The 21,157-nt window shown below is 34.0% G+C and overlaps 1 long non-coding RNA gene across 1 annotated transcript; it reads left to right on the top strand.

The window, feature by feature from the left end:
* Positions 1–1,195: 1,195 nt before the first annotated feature.
* On the top strand, positions 1,196–18,608 carry LOC309665769. Its single transcript, XR_014266680.1, has 2 exons — positions 1,196–1,272; positions 1,614–18,608. It is a non-coding gene; the product is annotated as an uncharacterized lncRNA (long non-coding RNA).
* Positions 18,609–21,157: the final 2,549 nt, after the last annotated feature.

Raw genomic sequence — 21,157 nt, forward strand, 5'->3', positions numbered from 1 at the left:
GCTGTTAGGAGAGGACATCCCCTATTGAGCAGGAAGCAAAACACAAATGTTGGATTTGTGATTCGAAGGTTTGTATCATGATTTTCATGCACCTGTGAAAGCTGGCTTGCAGGGGAGATGTAAACAACTTTGTTAGTTTGGCCCTGTGTTTAATAGATGCCAAATAGACGAATACAAAATCTAAGGAAACAAAGTTAGAAGACTTAGTTTTTCATATTTCCTCAGTGATGCATTCTTCCTGAATTAAAACCTTAACACATGAACTATAGGAATGTGAGAAAGAATCGTAAGCTTTTAAAGTTTGTATTCCCAGCTAAAAGTCGGGATAATTGTGCTTGTCTGTGGACTGTTGTAAAAATAAATGAGACAAATTTAAATTAAATCATTTAGAACAGAATTTAGTAAACAGATATTAACAAAATGTAAGATCATTTTTTCCCCTCTTTATGTGGAAGAAATAAAGGTATAATCCAGTTTTTGCTGTTCTCATTCACTTAGGCTTGTACTTTCAGTTCTAAACAGATATTATTGCAAAACTCAACGTACTCTTTTGATTCACCAAATAAGTATAGCATGATGTTTCCAGTTTTAATCAAGCTTTGTGTGGTTGGACTAATCGTTTAGCAAATATTAATTTCTTCCTTCTCCTAACCCATTGGGTTTTCTTATTTTACTTTCACACCCCACTGACATGACTTGGCCAGATTACTTGCCTCACCCTAATGGGACATGAGGGTGTGCCAGTTCTGAGCAGAGGCAGCTTGTCCCCTTGGACTCTGGCCATTTGCCATGAAAAGAGCACAACCAGGTAGCATATGTTCTTTAGCCTGTATCCCAGAATGAGACACCCCTATTGCATATGTGAATGCAAGCCTAGCTGACCATAGGAGCCCAGTCAGGCTCAACACAGCCACAATCAACATTTGTAGATTCAGGAGCAATAAATAAAATTTTGCTTTTGTAAACTTTTTTGTCAACAGAACGTGTGTAAAATTTCCTTGCTACCTTTCCTACCCTTAAGTTTTACCTTTGTTATATACTAAGAATAAAGTGTAAGATGTTTCTATTATATAGCTATCTATATAATAGCAAAATTAAAATGTTTTTGCTTTTAAGAAATTTTTTTGTGTAATTGATTATTATTTTCTTGTTTTTATTTCATATTTACACAGAAGTGTATGTACGATATTTTGTGAAAATAATGAAATGATTGCCATTTCTCTCAAATATTTTGATTACAGCTTTGCTTAAAAAATATTTAAATTACAGATAGTCCACTTACAATTTTTTTTTTTTTTAAACTTACTAGGTTTTTTTTTTTTTAAATTAATTAATTAATTAATTTATTTATGGCTGTTTTGGGTCTTCGTTTTTCTGTGCGAGGGCTTTTCTCTAGTTGTGGCAAGTGGGGGCCACTCTTCATCGCGCTGCGCGGGCCTCTCATTATCGCGGCCTCTCTTGTTGTGGAGCACAGGCTCCAGACGTGCAGGCTCAGTAATTGTGGCTCACGGGCCTAGTTGCTCCACGGCATGTGGGATCTTCCCAGACCAGGGCTCGAACCCGTGTCTCCTGCATTGGCAGGCAGATTCTCAACCACTGCGCCGCCAGGGAAGCCCCACTTACAATTTTTCGACTTTACAATGGTGTGAAAGAAATATGTATTCAGTAGAAACCATACTTTGAATTTTTAATTTTGATCTTTTCCCAGGCTAGCAATATGCAACATGATACTCTCTTGTGATGCTGGCAGCGGCAGTGATCCGCATTTCCCAGTTAGCCACATGATCACAAGGGTAAACAATTGATACACTCACAACCATTCTGTTTTTCACTTTCAGTACAGTATTCAATAAATTACATGAGATATATAACACTTTATTATAAAGTAGGCTTTGTGTTAGATGATTTTGCCCAACGGTAGGCTAATTAAATGTTCTGAGCACTTTTAAGGTAGGCTAGGCTAAACTATGATGTTTGGTAGGTTAGGTGTATTAAATTAATTTTCTGTTTTGTTATTGAAGTATAGTTGATTTACAATATTGTGTTAATTTCAGGTTTCCAGGAAAGTGATTCAGTTATATATATATGTGTGTATATATATATATATATTTTCAGATTCTTTTCCATTATATGTTATTACAAGATATTGAATGTAGTTCCCTGTGCTATACAATAAATCTTAGTTGTTTATCTATTTTATATATAGTGGTATGTATCTATTAATCCCATGCTCCTAATTTATCCCTCCCTCCCTTTCCCCTTTGGTAACCATAATAATTTTTCTATGTCTGTGAGTCTGTTTCTGTTTTGTAAATAAATTCATTTGCATTATTTTTTAGATTACAAATATGTGATATCATATATTATATGTCATTCTCTGCCTGACTTACTTCACTCAGTATGATAATCTCTAGGTCCATCCATGTTGCTGCAAATGGCAATATTTCATTCCTTTTATGGCTGAATAATATTCCATTGTATATGTATACCACATCTTCTTTATCCATTCGTCTGTCGATGGACACTTAGGTTGCTTCTATGTCTTGACTATTGTACATAGTGCTGCTATAAACATTGGGGTGCATATATCTTTTCGAATTAGAGTTTTAATTTTTTCCGGATATATGCCCAGGAGTGGGATTGCTGGCTCATATGATAACTCTATTTTTTAGTTTTTTAAGGAACCTCCAGTTTTAGTTTTTTAAGGAACCTGTTCTCCGTAGTGGCTGTACCAATTTACATTCCCACCAGCAGTAAAGGAGTGTTCCCTTTTCTCCACACCCTCTCCAGCATTTATTATTTGTAGACTTTGTAACCCCATCATGAGCTGAGGAAGATCTTATATTTAAAACTGCAACTGTTTTCATTTCTTAACGTTTATCTTCAAGAAATATTTTAGTTACATGCACTATCTCAAGGGAACACCTAATAAAATATTTACAGCAAATATTCTGTTAAAAATATTCAGAAAAAACTGCTATCTATTTGTACAAAAAAAATAAAAAGCAGTACTAAACAGTACTAAAGTTCAGATTTTTTTTAATTAAGTGTGCTTGATGGTATGTGATTAACATGAGTTTCCTTTGTCCCATTGTTCAATTAAGTTTCTTGAGTACTTTAGATGAATAATCTATTTAAGACATTGTAACAAGTAAAAAAATACATAGAACACTTAATCATGTTCATCAAGTTTGTTGACTAATCATGCTACAATCTGAGACCTGATGAAATCAGCAATCTGGAATAAGTGGAATCTTACTATATTTAAATCAATGGATAATGGGTACATTTAAAAAGACTGTCCTATTTTTATTTACTTGGAAAAGCATTTCAGCTTCTTATCTTGCATTTTGTATTTTACCAGGTAATGAATAAGCAATACTTTAGTGTTCTTCTGCTATGAAAATAAATAAATAGATTAAAATGAAATCATTGGAACTGTCAAATGATATATAAAGATGAGCAATGGTCTTTTTCTTGGTGAAACTATAAACATGACTAAGGAACAATTAAAAGACTATGTCCTTTGTAGAAACTCCTGATATTCTAAAAATGACATTGAGAAGAAACTGGGGAGAGATCGTATTTTTCAAAATAAATCTTATGACTAAAATTTTACATTTAGATTTTATATTTAGTGATTTTTTTGGCATATGTGAAGCATTTTGGAAACTAGACATTTTACAGGATGCAAAGAATATCCACTTCAGTTATGGCATCACAGGAGAACCCAGTATACTTTTGAACTAGACGTTTTTAACCCTTGCTATAAAATTTCTAATGAAATATATGTAATACGATCAGTTTTTAGAAATAGGAGCTTTTTTCAGCTATTTCTTCTCTCTTTTCAGCTATTGTGACTTATCTATATCAAAAACTGTGTCATTAAAATTATATCTCTTTAGTCTTTGACCTGGGCATTCTACATGCTGGAATATTTTCCAAGAAACACAGAAATGAAGGCAAATATTCATGTACAAAAATGTTCATGATTTAATTATGATGGTAAAATATTAGAAAATATTAAATGACAATTAATAGGAGATATTGCAATATTTCAATGTGAGGTCATCTCCTTTTGTCCTGAATGCTAATATTCTTAATATGAAAAGGAAGTCTACACACTGCTACTTGCTGGTCAGTCTTGTATCTCAGTGACTCTGATGATTAAGCCCTATTCTTTGCTGCACTGTTTCTGCCCCCTTTTGTTGAAAATTTAGGGGAGAAAGTTAAGAAAAAGAAAAGAAAATAGAGTGGTCGCTGACAGGGGCTATAGTGAGGGAATAATGGGGAGTTATTGTTTAATAGGTACAGAGTTTGTCTTTCAAATGAAAAGAATTCTGGAGATAGATAGTGGTGATGGTTGCACAACAATATGAATACAGTACAACTGAACTATATACTTCAAAATGGTTATGATAGTAAATTTTATATTAGTGTACTTTGCTACAATATAGGAAAAAAATTCAAAAAATCACCCTAAATCCTATAACCTTGGCATGTATTTGTCGAAATATTTGTATATATTTTCTTTTAGACAGTGTGCATATATATTTGTGTATGTATAATATGGGGGCTGTATTCTACATGGTGTTTTAAACCCTGATTTTTCACTATACAATTTGCTATAAACAGGTTTCCATGTCATGACCTATTTGTGTACAATATATTTTTAATACCTATATAATATTAAACAGTATAAATGAATGTGTCATAATTATAAGTCTTATGTTGTAACTCAGGTTATTACAAAATTTTCATTATAGGAATTAATATTTTAAGACTTTGTATGCACACAACTCTTAAAATTATTCAAATATTTTCTTTCAGGTATTTGTGTATAATTCTATTAGTGAAACTGCTGAATTGAGTAAGATAAACATTTAAAAATTTTTGATACTGTTTCCAAACTAGAGAAAATTTTTACCAAGTTTATATTCTCGTAAAGATAGAAATAGTTGAATAGTTGAGTGTGATAAATCTCCCTCTAATTTTATGCCGTATGTAAGCTTTAAATTGAACAGTGTTAAAAATCTATTCTTTCTTTAAAAGTAGGTACTGTTATCTTTTGGGATGGAAAGTTTTGTTTGAATTGGATGAAAACATTGCTATGGATCTTATGCTCCCCTTATAGTTTCATACAAATTCACTATTCTGTTTTAGTTAAGATATTTACAGAGTAGCTATCATGCAAACATTTATTGACCAAATTACTATATTTTTGTAATTTTATTATGTTTCCAAGGTTTTTATTCTTTATACAAAATTTTATCTTAGCACAATTTTGATTAAAAATTGTATTTAACAATGCAAAATTTAAAAAAAAATCTTGTTTTACTGAATTCCATTGAAATGATTTGCTTTCAAACTCCCTTTTCTTTTAGTAATGCTAATTCAGCTGGATTCTAGGTCCAATAAGAGCAGTGAACTAATCTCAAAAGCTAATAAAGAAAAACATATTCTACTGTATTTTCTCTGTGAAGTATCTATAAGGAAAAGTATACTTCTTTCAGGCTAGTGTAAGCCTCTTAGAGCTTTGCTTAGTGCTTTTTATCTCTAAAACCTGTATCAAAACCAGAGATTTGGGGAGCCAACCTCTGTTATATTTGTAAAACGTACATACTTTTCCATGGACAAGCAAGTCAGTGATAAAATAACATGCATATATTACATGGAGACATTTTTACTTTTCTGAGGAATGGATGGCATCTGTGTTTTACAAATTTGATGATTCATGTCATTTAGAAATATAATGGTTTTCAGATAAACTTAAAATTCAGTTTACATAGTCACACAGAACATAACGTAGTATACAAGAAATTTTTAAGTATTGTTCATGGATGAATGTCATGATTTTCAAAAATTAACTTTAGGAATTTCACTTTTTTTAGCTAATACATGCAAATAACATTTTATTTAAAGTTCCAAACAACCTATAGCTTTCATGATGCAATTCTATCTCTTTGAGTATATTGAAATTTGTACAACATATTTTTCTCTCAAAGCTGTACCTGTTTATCTTCACTGTAGAATGTCCTAATGTTTCTAATGTTAATTTTTCTAATTTTAGATAATATTATTCAGCATTTTAGAATAATATAGTATGCAATTTATAAATAATACATAATATTGCCTTGTAACATATTATAAACCCTACTTATTTTAGCAGGTGAATAGATGCAATATAGGATGATGGAAGACATTCAAGTGTAGGAATCAGGATGTCTACCTCAAAAGTCTAGAGATGCTTTTCTGTCATTAACTTGATTTATGGCTTAGATAGTGTATCTGAGCCTCAGTTTCTTTATTTGTAAAGTGAGATGGCTCTCCTGGATGACTATAGCAATTTTTTCTTATACCTGGAATCTAATATCTTTAGAGTATACAAAAAATATAAATACTCTTATTAACAGCAATAAAAGCACCCTTAAATTTAAAATTCACTTAACAACTTCTGAATTTCTGTTTAATATATGCCTAATTCATATTGAGTAAACATTGTTTAATAAACATCTTTAATTTGTATGTGCTAGCTATGTATTTAATTTAATTCATTCCTGGTTGGAAACAACCATAATAACTGTCAGAGTAATCTATTTCAAAGGCAGCCTGTCAGAAAGTGTCTTAAACAAGATTATGAAGTCTGTGAGTTTGTGTTAAGAACTTCTAGCCTTCTAATTCCATGATCTTTGCCCTCACTATCTTGCCCCCTTCCTATTAAATTTGTCTGCAAGCATAGATTTAAGCTTATCCTTGGGCTTCTAGGGTTCTATTAAACTGAAGTCTCAAACCAGGAAGATTATTGCATCCTATTGTTTTAAGGTATTCAGTCTTTGTTTTTGTTGGCTAACCCCAATCCAGTTAAGGAAGGAAGAAAGGAAAAAACCAACAAATAAAGCTTAGTGCTGTGTTATAACTATGGGTTTAAGCCTTTAAAATTATTCACCATCAGAAGTTTTTGACTATTTTTGCCTTGGAATCATTAGGCCATTCTGGATTTGTTTATATTTTATAGTGCCATTGTTTAATGATGTCTGCCTGCTTCCAAACAAACTAGGGGAGAGCTACCTCCCAGCCATGCTGGGACTGTCCCTGTCCTGGTCTTTAGCTTTCAGCCTCTAGTTCCACAGGATAAAAGACCCAACCTTGCTTAAAAGGGTGATAAAAGCAAATCCAGAATTTACCTTCAGTGACTATGTTTGTATTCCAGCCCTATGTTGCAGCTCTGAATTGCCAAGTCTCTAAATGTGAGTCTTATTTCTTTTATTTATAACATCATCTGTTGTTGTAATTCATTTGGATTAAATAATATGTATGAAAACTATATAATAGGTGCTCTACTCATATTTTGTCATTCATTTGAAAACAGAAGATTTTTTTAAAAAGAAGCTAGTTTATAATGTCAAAGAAAAATTGTTCTGGATGGAGTTAAACAGTCAAGGATGACTTTATTTAAGGCTATTGCAATAAGAGAGAGAGCTTGAACTCAACTCTGCTAAAACAAAAAACAGGAGAGATTTTGAGCACTAGGATGAACTAATGGAAAACTACAGAAGGCTATTAGGGGGAGGCTGATCAATGGATTAGGCTATCTGCATTTGCTAATTGAAGCTTATTGAAGTTAGGCTCCTACCTTCATACAGACACTGGGAGATAGGGGCCCTCTCTCCCATGATGGTTCTGTTTCAAAGAGATCACTACCAAGTTCTTGAGGAGGACATTCTTGGGTTGTAAAACTGGCAAGAAGCTAGAATATTTGTATCACAAAGAGGCAAAGAAGGGATTTATAATTAAATGTTTTCTAAAGTAAATGCTGTAAGGAAAGGAAGGTCAGGGGCCTGTTGTCAGGAAGAAGCCTACCTAAAGTTTAATCAAGTTTAGGGTAATGTCAAGGCTATTTTGATCACAGGTAATCTGAATGGGTGTTTTGTTTTCGCTTTTGTTTTTTCCTGTCCTCAAGGCAGGAGAAGAAAGGATCCAGGAGTTCCTAAATCTAGAATAAGACTTGGGCAAGCCAAAAACATAGACGTTGGAGCCCTGAGTAGCTGCTTTATTGTTCAAACCTGAATGCAAGTGTGTTTTGCTTATTGGCATGGAGAAACTTAATAAATTCAAGCTATTGTTAAAAAAGTATTTTATAACTTTCCAGTAAAACCAAACTATAGTTGTCAAGTACAGGAAATAAAAAACAAACAAGAAAAAAGCAAAAATATAAAGGAAACAAAGAGCTTTCCTTTTCGGTTGATAGAAATTTCTTTTTCCACTTTGCAAAATGTTAATAGTAGAGAAATCTGTGCTTAGTGTGGAAATAGTCTGTAGACTATTTCTAGGGAATTGAGAGCAGTGTTTTGCTGAGAACTTATATACAGTTAGACTTTAAGACCTTCAGCAGTGGATGTAGAATAATCACTCATTTAATGAGGAAGCTCAGGAGCATACTGCAGAAACATTTACTCTGACCGTGGAAAATAGTTTCTACTGGCATATTAACACAATAAGAAAACGTGCTTAGATATTTTATATAGAAAAAATTACTGAGACTTCCCTGGCGGTCCAGTGGTTAAGATTCCACGCTTCCACTGCAGGGGGCAGGTTTGATTCCTGGTCAGGGAACTAAGATCCTGCATTCTGTGCAGCACAGCCTAAATAAATAAATAGATTTCAGTTCTCCTTAAGAAAAAAATACTGCCCTGGTGTTGTGTCACTTTTTGTTTAGCTATGCTGCTGAGGTCAGCAAAAACTGTCAGAACTGGGAACTGTCTAATAAATCTCCAGCCCTGCTGTATTTTGCGAATAGCACAGTTATGTGGCAAACACATCAGCAGTGGGTATAAGTGTGCAAATGAAGTGAGCCAGTGCAAAAGTCAGTATAATTTTATTGGCATTAGCTGTCAACCTATATTTGAGAATATCTAGGAGATCAAGTTAATTGTTATTTGTATTCCCTATTAATCTTAGTAATATAGAAGTCAATTCTTAAACTGAAAAATTGGAGATGTTAGAATGCTTATGATGGGGGAGGGTGGAGCTACCTCTTTGATTAGTGGGTGAAGGCTGGAGGGGGGCAAAGGAGATGAGGTAAAAGGCATTAAACCAGAAAAAAAATAGACAAAAATAAACCTGGTTAAAATAGCTTTCTATAATGGATAATGTGTATCTGAATTTCTCTACTTAAGCACTTAGGTATGGCCTTAATTACACAGTATTCTGATTAAAGAGTCCTGGAGAGTTTCTTTAAATCAGAACTCAATGAGCTGGGGATCTGAGGTCTCTGGTGTGATGATTTGTGGGGATTAGGTATTTCTAGCAAGTGGACTTGGGTGATGGTGATCCTCCAATCCCAAGTATCCCTTTGCATCTCCTAATGTGCATAGAGGTCATGTTGCTCTGGGAGAAAAGGTTTTGACCCCTTTTATCCTTGGATTCAGACAATCTTATGGTCTACCTACCTGTCGGGGGAAAAAAAAAGAAAGAAAGAAAGAAAAAGAAAAATGGAATCTGGTGAAATGAGGCAGACCTAACCATAGCCAAGTGGCTTATTTTTTAGAGGGAGTATAATTTGTACATACCGTTGAGTGACTGATACCGGACTTGTCCTGACTCAGCTACACTAGTGTAAAATAGTGAATTGAAAGAGCTAGAATTCTTAGAAGCATGGAATATCTTTGCCAAGACTGTGCTGCAAAGGTGATTGAGATATTGGAGGTTGCTCTGCAGGAGCTGTGCTTCTCTACAGGATTGTCATAGCCTGGGCGGTAAATTCTCATTTTGGGCTAACCAGAGCTGTATCACTAACCACCAAAACAACTTGGATCTCAAGCAACAGAGACTCCCTCCTTAAATCTTTTCAACATAACACAGAAAGCACATTCTCCATATTCATTTTTATTGTGGTGAAATATACATAATATAAAATTTACCATGTTAACATATTTAAGTGGACAGTTCTGTAGCATTAAGTATATTCACATTATTGTGCAAATATCACCACCATCCATCTCTAAAACTTTTTCATTTTTCCCAGCTGAAACTCTGTAACCAATAACCCCTAATAAACTCTGTAACCAATAATCCCTCAACCCTTGGAAACCACTATTCTACTTTCTATCTCTATGAATTGACTACTCTAGGTATTAGTGACTGGGTTATTTTACTTTGCGTACTGTCTTCAGGATTCATCCATATTATAGAATGTGTCAGAATTTCCTTCCTCTTTAAGACTGAAAAATATTCCATTGTATGTATATGCCACATTTTGTTTATCGGGTCATCCATTGATGGACACTTGGGTTGTGTCTACCTTTTAGCTCTCGTGAGTAATGCTGTTACGAACATGGGTATACACATATTTGTTTGAGTCTCTGCTTTCAATTATTCGGGGTTTATACCCAGAAGTCACTCTCCTTAATTTTTAAGAAGAATAATTTCCAGCTTTATTAGCCACAGCCACAGTGTAGTGGTAATGGTGTAAGGACCACTTTAATCCACTTTGAGTATAATGGATTTTCATGGTGGCGACAGTAAAGAAGATGGAACTGGATTTCCAGATTGAAATACTCCCCTGTATCCTTGTCACCACTATTTGGGTGGCCCGCAACTGTGCTCACCGTATAGTTTCCCTTCTCCCCAGTGTAAGTAGATAGCCAGGCTTGGCACTGCTTGTCTCGCAGACTTGGGGAAGGTGAAAAGCATTCTTCTGTAACTAGCAACAAAAGCACTATGCCCTCCAACACAGCCTGGCCCTGAGGCTGTCATTCCTCTCTTCCCTGGCCACACCATCCTCTTGCTGTATCCAGACAGGGATCATGATCACTTGGAGTACCTTTTGACTTGTTAGTGATGTCTGATGAATTTGAATGCTTTCTGATATCTCTGTTGTCTGCCTCATTCAGCGTGCTGTCTTTGTTACAGGGAGTAGGCATCCTACCATGCCCACCTGTTAGGCTCCAAGGAGCGTCTAGGCTGATGACTCAGACGGGTGATCTCTTTGGGCAGATGTGGCTTCACAGGTGGTTATTGCTCTTTCTGGACCCAATTCTACAGTAGTTATACTGCTTTTCAGGTGGAACCTAGGCTGAGTTTTTGTTCCTGACACACCCTTAGCAAGATGCTTTTATATGGTACCCAAACTCCACAATTCTGTGAAATATCTCTATGCCCTATTTGCTTCAGTGAGAAAAGTTGAATCCTGATTTGAGTTTGAGCAGTAGCTCACAAGCTTTCCTGCTTATCTTTCTTTTTATGGTGTCAGCTCAGTAATGTTATGTCTTCATCACACAAGGAAGGCGTACTGACTTTTTAAAAAATAAATAACCCCTCTCAACTTACTGTTTTGTCTGACTGAGAAACCCCAAACCTACATGAGGCTAGGGAGAACTGTAAGTCATTATCACCACAGTTTCACTGTGTAAATCATGATGTATGTTACCATCTTCATCAGTTATTTTATTGTCTGTACTTAATGGATTCCATGGTCTTCAGCATTTGACCTTTATTCTTACTCCAGAAGAAGCTGACATATAATTAACAGTAAAATTTCTTTTGAGATCTATTTTTAATATGTATAACATATCTTTAGAATTTTGTATTATTCTTTTATATATTGTAGTTTCTCTTGTATGAAAAATAATTTACTTTTGGAAAAGTGCATTGGTAATTCTCTGTATTACAACAATTTATTTCTTCTCTGCACATATAAATCTTGGGAGATGATCTTTTAAAGGGACAACTCTTTAGATTAGAGAGAAATGCATACAAATGTAGCTCATATATTTTCTAGGTGAATATGTTAATGTATAAATATACTGATCGATTATATATTAGAACAGAAATTCAAATAAATCAGTGCAGCTTAGATTTAGGAATAATACTAGAGAGATAGCATCCCAGTTTTATTCATCATCAAATTGATACAATTGTAGGAAAACTCAAAATGTCAGAATTTTGTATTAGTTTGTCTTAGACATAGGAAATCAGATTTCCCCAAAAGTTAAAAATTTAAAAGATATACTGAGATAGGACTTTCCCTCGATTTGAGACAATGAATTTTCTAATTACCAAAATTAATTTGCTAATGAGTAGATCTCATTAAATTTTCTTTCCACAATAAAATAAATCAGTTCTTAAAAAATTCTTAAAAGGCATTCCATAAAAATGTGTCTAGTTATTTCCCAAAAGCCCTTTTTCCAAAGAAAGGCATTTTTTAAACCTTCTCTATAACTGTGTTAAGTACATCTACTATGCTACTTTTTGATAGAAAAACAGTATCTGATATAAAGCAGTGAAAATTAAATCTGTGTTTTGCATGCCAAATCTTTAGAATGTTTCTGTACACTTTGCTTCTTTCTGGTGTCTTGGCCCTTCAAATTCTGGCTGTGTTAATTGCTCTTTAAAATCTTAAAAATCTATTTTTAGTACAAATTTATGTTCACCTTGGTATTTTATCCAGCATTTGTATTTATTCTTGGGCAGCTGTTTAGTCTGATATAAGGCATTCCATCATGGCCAGAAGTGAAAGGCTTTTCTCTTACTTTTGAGTGTCATTGAGTTTAAGGTTATTATATATATATGAAAGTCCTAGAGTCATTATTTTAATGTGATCGTCTTCAGTATTGTCAGAGAATCACTATTCTTAGAACATTTCTGTGTATCTATCTTATGCATGGATATGTTTTATCTTTCTTATAAAGGTTGTATATACTCAGTATTTTTTTCAGCTTTACAAATATAAGAAAATGTTTTACAGGATCCAGTTTGGTAGTGATGTACCATTTGACCTGGATACTAAATGTCACTAGGAAAGGACACTAAGTTTCAGAATCTTTACCATTTTTTGAAGCTTTTAACAAGCAAGCGTAGTTTAAAATAATGAGAAATTAGGTCCTAACTATTTAGCAGTTGTAATCAGGTCAATTCATGGTTTCTTCCAATTTTAACAATATATAGAAAATATATAATTCAGATAAATTATGAGTTGTAAAATTATTCAGGAAGTTAATTTGGTAGTTTCATAAGGTGGTCATAAATAATTGAACAGTTTAGGAAATGAAGACTAATTTTAGAACAGGAACAAGGTATCCTTTGACTGACATTCTCATCACATTTAGGCTTTGCTGCCTTGTTCCCATGTCAACCATGTAATAAGCATTTAATTCAAGAAGTTTAGCACATCTAGCTTACTGTGACTTTTCAAAGGATTCTTGATTTTCAAATAATATAGAAGTAGCAATCAGAGATATAGGGCCATTTAAAAATAGTTTATGGAAAATTGAATGCAAAAGTCAAGTGTTTGTAACATTTACGTAGCCATACTGTACCCAGAATTTTTAAACCCTCATTTTGAGCTTCAGTTACATCTTTCAGAAAGTCATTGAGGGGAAATAGCAGTACATTTACCGATTGATTTTTACTGTATAATGAATGACTCCTAGCCCCTCTTGCTCCATGGTGCAGCTCCTCTCTGGGGGGAAGGATGCCACTGTCAAGGAGAGTGTACGGTTGTAGGAAGCAGAGCTGGCTTGGACCTAGTACTACATCTAAAAGGGGTGCGGGCAGCTATTACTGGTACAGAGGTAGCGGATGCGGAGTGGTTTGGAACTTTGACTGGTGTGCCAGGAATACACCAGTAAGTGAGCCGCTCACATGGGGCACCCTCTCCAGCCACTCTTGCTCTAGCGCTTCTCCCTTCTGGGGTAAAGGTGCTGATTCTGGGAGGAGGCAGATAACACACTTAGAGGAATGGAACCAGCTCAAACTTGACCCTCAGGGCTTCTGCTCCAGTACTTGGCACCTGCCCCTTAACCCAGTATGGCAGTGTTGGTCACTGAGCACAGGGGAACTTTTGGCTGACACCTGGCTCTGCTTTATCCCCTCTATCTCCAGCCCTGGCTCCCACCAAGGTGATGGCTGCCATCACACCCTGGGGGAGGACTTGCCTCATGCTCACTTCAGATCAAGCTCTTCCACCAAAGCCATTGGGCACACACAGACTATATAGGGACACACACAGTACAAGGAAACCCTTTCAAAACCAGGGTAAATAACCACTTCACCTAATTCCATAGAGACAGAGAAAATTGAGGAAAATGAGAAGCCAGAAAATTTTGTTTCAAACAAAAGAACAAGGGGAAAAAAATCCAGAAAAAAACCAACAATGAAACAGAAATAATTTACCATATAAAGAATTCAAAACATTAGTAATAAGAATATTAATTGAACAAGGGAAAAGAATAGGTGAACAGTGAGAATTTTAACAACTAACTAGAAATTATGAAGAAGAACCAGTCAGAGCTGAAGAAACTGAAATGTAAAACACACTAGAAGAATTAACATCAGACTAGGTGATACAGAAGAAGGCATAAATGATTTGGAAGATAGACTAGTGGAAATCACCTAATCAGAACAACAAGAAGAAGAACAAATTTAAAAAATCAGAACAGTTTAAAGGTCTTCTAAGACAACCTCAAGCATACTAATAATTGCATTATAGGGGTCCTAGAAGGAGAGGAAAGAGAGAAAAAGGTCAAAAATGTATTTGATGAATTATGGCTGAAAACTTCCCAAACCTGAAGAAGGAAAAACCAGATACCCAGGTACAGGAATCACAGAGAGTCCCAAGCAAGATGAAACCAAAGAGAACCACACCAAGACATATTGTAATTAAAATGGCAAAAGTTAATGACAGAGAATTCTAAAGGAAGCAAGAGAAAAACAAAGATTCACATACAAGGTAACCCCCATAAGGCTAACAGCTGACTTTTTTTGCAGAAACTTGCAGGTCAGAAGGGAGTGGCATGATATATTTAAAGTGCTGAAAGGGAAAAACTCAGATACTCTATCCAGCAAGATTATCTTTCAGAATTGAAGGAGAGATAAAGAACTTCTCAGACAAGCAAAATCTAAAAGAGTTAATCAGTACTAAATCAATTCTAAAAGAAATGTTAAATGATCTTCTCTAAGTGGAAAAAAAAAGCTACAGAAAAAGGAAGAATTTATAGGAAAAGAAAAAATCCCACTAGTAAAGGCAAATATACAGTAAAGGCTGTGGATCAACCACTTAAATAAGCTAGTATGAAGATTAAATGACAAAAAAAATATAAAATCGATTATAACTAAAATAAACAGTTAATTAAGATGAAGATGTAAAATAAGACATAAAAAAGACATGGGGGAGGGGAGTAAAAAAATGTAGATCTTTTAGAATATGTTTGAACTTAAATGACTACCAATTTTAACTAAGAAGACAGAGTTATAAGTCAACTATATGAACGTCATGGTAACCACAAATCAAAAACCTGCAATAGATACACAAAAACTATAGAGAAAGCAACACAAGCATACCACTAAAGGAAACCATCAAACCACAAGGGAAGAAACTAAAAGAAGAAGAGAAGAACGGAAAAGAACTGCAAAACAACCACAAAACAAGTAACAAAATGGTGATAAGTACATACCCATCAAGAATTACTTTAAATGCCACTGGACTAAATGCTTCAATTGAGACATAGTCTGATTGAATAAAAAAAACAAGACCCATGCATATGCTGCTTACAAGAGACTCACTTCAGAGCTAAATGTACAGACTCAAAGTGAGGTGGTGGAAAAACGTATTTAATGTAAATGGAAATGACAAGAAACCTGAGGTAGCAATACTCATATCAGACAAAATAGACTTTAAAACAAAGTCTATAACAAAACATAAAAAGGGCTTTACATAATGATAAAGGAGTCAATACAAGAAGAGGATACAATGTTTATTAACATATATGCACCTAGTATAGGAGCACCTAAATATGTAAAGCAAATGTTAACAGACATAAACAGAGAAATTGACAATAATACAATTATAGTAGGGAACTTTAGCACCCCAGTTACATCAATGGACAGATCATACAAACAGAAAATCAATAAGGAAACAATAGTTATCTACAGGACATTCCATCCAAAATCAGAAGAATACACATTCTTTTCAAATGTACCTGGAACGTTCTCCAAGATAGGTCACATGCCAGGCCACGAAAAAAGTCACAGCAAATTTAAGAGGATAGAAATTATATCAAGCATTTTTTTTCTGACAACAACAGTGTTAAACTGGAAATCAGTCACAGGAAGAAAAATGGGAAAAACACAAACATTGGAGACTAAACAACATGCTACTGAAGAAAACCCAATGGGTCAATGAAGAAATCAAAGAGGAAATCAGAAAATATCTTTAGACAAATGAATGTAAAGCCACAACTTTCCAAAATCTGTGGGATGCAGCAAAAACAGTTCTAAAAAGGAAGTTTATAGCAATAAAGGCCTACCTCAGGAAACAAGAGAAATCTCAAACAACCTAACCTACCATCTAAAGGAATTAGAAAAAGAACAAAGCCCAAAGTCAGCAAAAGGCAGGAAATAATAAAGATCAGAGAGGAAATAAGTAAAACAGAGGACCCCCCCTCTGTAAAAAAACAATAGAAAAGATAAATGAAACTAAGAGCTGGTTTTTTAAAGATAAGAAAAATTGATAAACCTTTAGCCTGACACATCAAGAAAAAAAAAATGACCCAAATAAAATAAGAAATGAAAGAGGAGAAATTACAACCACTGCCACAGAGATACAAAAATTCATAAGAGAATACTATGAATAGTCATATGCCAACAAATTGGAAAATCTAGAAGAAATGGATAAATTTCTGGAAACACACAATCTTCCAAGACTGAATCAGGAATAAATAGATAATCTGAACAGACCAATCACTAGTAGTTAAATTGGATTAGTAATCATAAAACTCCCAGCAAACAAAAGTCCAGGACTGGATAACTTCACAGGGACATTCTACTAAACAAGAGCTAATACCTATCCTTATCAAACTATTCCAAAAAAACTAGGGAACACTCCCACATTCATTCTGTGAGGCCACCATTAGCCCGATGCCAAAACCAGACAAAGACACTACAAAAAAAAAAAAATTACAGGCCAATATCATGATGAATGTAGATGCAAACATCTTCAACAAAATGTTAGCAAGCCAAGTCCAACAATACACTGAAAGGATCATACACTATGATCAAGTGGGATTTATTCCAAAGATGCAAGGATGGATCAATATCTGCACATCAATCAGTGTGATATGCCACAATAACAGAAGGATAAAAATCATATGATCTTCTCATTAGATGCAGAAAAAGCATTTGACAAAAGTTAACATTTATTCATGATAAAAACTCTCATCAAAGATGGCACAGAGGGAACATATATCAACATAATAAAGGCCATTTATGACAAACCCAGAGCTAGCATCATATTAAATGGTGAAAAGCTGAAAGTTTTTCCTATAAAATCAGGAACAAGACAAGGATGACCACTCTCACCACTTCTATTTAACATAGTGTTGCAAGTCTTAGCCACAGCAATCAGACAAGAAAAATAAAAGACAGCTAAATTGGAAGGGAAGAAGTAAACTGTCACTATCTGCAGATGATATAATACTGTACATAGCAAACCCTGACATCTCCACCAAAAAACTGTTAGAACTAATAGATGAATTAAGTAACATTGCAGAATACAGGATTAATATACAGAAATCTATTGCTTTTCTATATAATAACAATGACCTATGAGAAAGAGAAAGCAAGAAAAAAGTTCATTTTAAAATTGCATCAAAAATAATAAAATACCTAGAAGTAAACTTAGCCAAGGAGGTGAAAGACCTCTGTTCTGAAAACTATACAGTATTGATGAAGGAAATTGAAGATGGTGCAGAGAAATGGAAAGATATCCTGTGTTTATGGATTGGAAGAATTAGTATTGTTAAAAGGTCTACCCAAAGAAATCTACAAATTTAATGCAATCCCTTTCAAAATACCCATGACATTTTTTACAGAACTAGAAGAAATAATAATAAAATTTATATGAGATGACAAAAGACCCTGAATGGCCAAAGCAATCTTGAGGAAAAAAAACAAAGCTGGAGGAATCACACTCCCTGCCTTCAGACTATACTACAAATCTTCATTAATTAAAACAGTGTGGTACCAGTACATAAACAGACACATAGCCCAGTGGAACAGAATAGAGAGCCCAGGAATATACCCATGCACTTACATTTAATATACAACAGTGGAGGAAAGACTATATATCAGAGGAAAGACAGTCTGTTCAATAAGAGGTGCTGGGAAAACTGGGCAGCTACATGTAAAAGAATGAAATTAGAACATTTTCTCACACCAGATATAAAAATAAACTCAAAATGGATTACCTAAAGGTTAGACTGGAAACCATGAAAACTTCTGGAATAAAACATAGGCAGAATACTTTCTGATGTAAATTGTAGTGATGTTTTTTGAATCTGTCTCCGAAAGCAAAGGAAACAAAAGCAAAAATAAACAAATGGGACATAATTAAACTTAAAACTTTTGCACAACAAAAGAAACCATCGACAAAATGGAAGACACCTTACTGAGTGGGAGAAAATATTTGCAAATTTTATGATAGATAAGGGGTTAATATCTAGAATGCATAAACAGCTCATAAATTTGGTATCCCCCCAAATGATTAAAAAATGGACATAAGACACCTGAATAGACATTTTTCCAAAGAGGAAATACAGATGGCCAACAGGAACCTGCTCAACACTGCCAATTTTCAGAGAAATACAAATCAAAACTACAAGGAGATATAACCTCTTACCTGTCAGAATCGCTATCATCAAAAATTCTATAAATAACAAATGTTGGTGAGGATGTGGAGAAAAGGGAACCCTCATGTAATGTCAGTGTGAATGTAAATTGGTGCAGCCACTATGGAAAACAGTACGGAGTTTCTTCAAAAAACTAAAAATATAACTACATATAATACAGCAATTCAACTCCTGGGTATATAGCTGAAGAAAACAAAAACAGTAATTTGAAGAGATACATGTGCCCCATTGTTCATAGTAACATTATTTACAATAACCAAGATATGGAGGCAACCTAAGTGTCCATCAACAGATGAATGGATAAAGAAGATGTGGTATACGTATACAATGGAATATAAGTCATAAAAAAGAATGAAATTCTGCCATTTGCAACAACATGAATGGACCTAGAGGGTATCGTGCTTATTGAAGTAAGACAGAGAAAGACAAATGCTCCATGTTAACACTTATATGTGGAATCTAAAGAATAAAACAAAGGAGTGTGTATAATAAAACAGAAACAGACTTACAGATATAGAATACAAATTAATGGTTACCAGTGGGTAGAGGGAGGCAGGGAGGGGCAAGGTAGAGTTAGGGGATTAAGAAATACAAATTAATATGTATGAAATAAATAAGCTACAAGGATGTATTGTACAGCACAGGGAATATAGCCAATATTTTATTACAGACTTAAATGGAGTATAATCCATAAAAATATTGAATCACTATGTTGTACACCTGAAATCAATATAATATTGTAAATAACTATACTTCAGTTAAAAAGTATGTTAAAAACATAGTATTATGATTTTAGAGCCTATGAAATCTTGATTAAAATATATATTCTGACAAATGAAAATAAAGTATAACTGTGCATAATGGATAGTTACACGATTTTCACAATAAATGTCATATGTAATTAAATTGTTATGAAAATAATTATTCAAAGTTAACAGAAATAGTAGGTATCAGATAAATTACTTAAGCAGTAAGCCTTTGTGAAATTATGCTATTTGAGAAATATTTTGATTTAGAGAAAATGAGCACAGTTATGTAACCTCATTATCAGTAGTGATCTTCTACCTTTAAAATCAGTTATTCTTTTTTCCTAAATTTTGTAATGTCGAAACCTGGCAGTCATTTCTCAAAATTATATTCCAAAATTTTACCCCTCTGGCTATTATCATCATTCTAGACAGGAATGATATAGCTACGTTGAGACCCAAATTGGGGGAGTTTTTTTTTTTTTTTTTTTTTTTTTAAGAAGAAATCAACTTTCTGAGAGTTCTGCAGCTTGTCATATCTGAAAAAAAACAGAGTGTACTTTTCATGTAGATGATATATTTAACTTGTTCTTAATATACTATAGCAAAATGTTATTTAAGGTAAAAAGATTTTTTGGCTTTGTTTTTAATAAAATGAAAGATATGAATTAGGGAACCTTTTTAAATGCATTTTTGTTGCTTTGAAGCTCATTCAGTAACATCAATTGTTAACATATTTCTGATGTATTTTCTTTAATGAACAGATAAAATACATTTGTAAGTAGTTACATCTACTTTGGTTCGAATACCAAATGTTTTTAAGTGCAAAGATTTTAATTTTCTTAAAAGGACTGAACTAGACATAGCTTTAGAACTAAAACGGTCTTTGGAGATCATTTGATGATTGTGGAAAGGAGATTCTTGATTGATTTGTTTAACAAACACACTTTTTATAGAATGTGTGTACATTTCAGTGAGCAAATGTACAATTCAGTATAACTCAAGTTGATTTACTAAATATCAAAAATTGTGATGTAGTACTCAAAGTTCAAATATGGCAAGAGTCTGAGTTATTTAAGTATTCTTGTATTTTCTCATATTTTAATTTCCGACATGGAAAAACTCTACATAGAAAGAGGAGAATTTTGGACTTCCCTGGTGATTCAGTGGTAAAGAATCGGCCTTCCAACGTAGGGGACGTGGGTTCAATCCCTGGTCGGAGAACTAAGATCCCACATGCTGCGGGGCAAATAAGCTCACGTGCCACAACTATTGAGCTTGCGTGGCTCAGTGAGAGCCTGCGTGCTGCAAACTACAGAGCCCATGAGCCCTGGAGCCCACTTGCTGCAACTAGGGAGACAAAACCCATAGGCCACAACTAGAGAGAAGCCTGCGCACCGCAACAAAGAGACCACGTGCCATAACAGAAAGATCCTGCATGCCTCAATGAAGATCCCGTGTGCCGCAACTAAGACCAAATGCAGCCAAAAAATAAGGAAAATAAATAAATAAAATAAATACGTATTTTTAAAAAAGAGGAGAATTTAATTATGGTTAAGGGTAATTAAGAGTAACAAAGTATTATTTTTTGTCCAAAATAAAAGTTTGCTCTTCACTATTTGGCTTTTATTTATCTTTATTTCATCACAAAAAAGAAGATATTTTTATGTGATTAAAACCTCATTAAGGGGTCATAGAAGTTTGGGCATATTTTCAGTTTTTTCATTT

Source organism: Balaenoptera physalus, assembly GCF_965194825.1.
Source record: "Balaenoptera physalus genome assembly, chromosome: 8".
Classification (NCBI taxonomy): domain Eukaryota; kingdom Metazoa; phylum Chordata; class Mammalia; order Artiodactyla; family Balaenopteridae; genus Balaenoptera; species Balaenoptera physalus.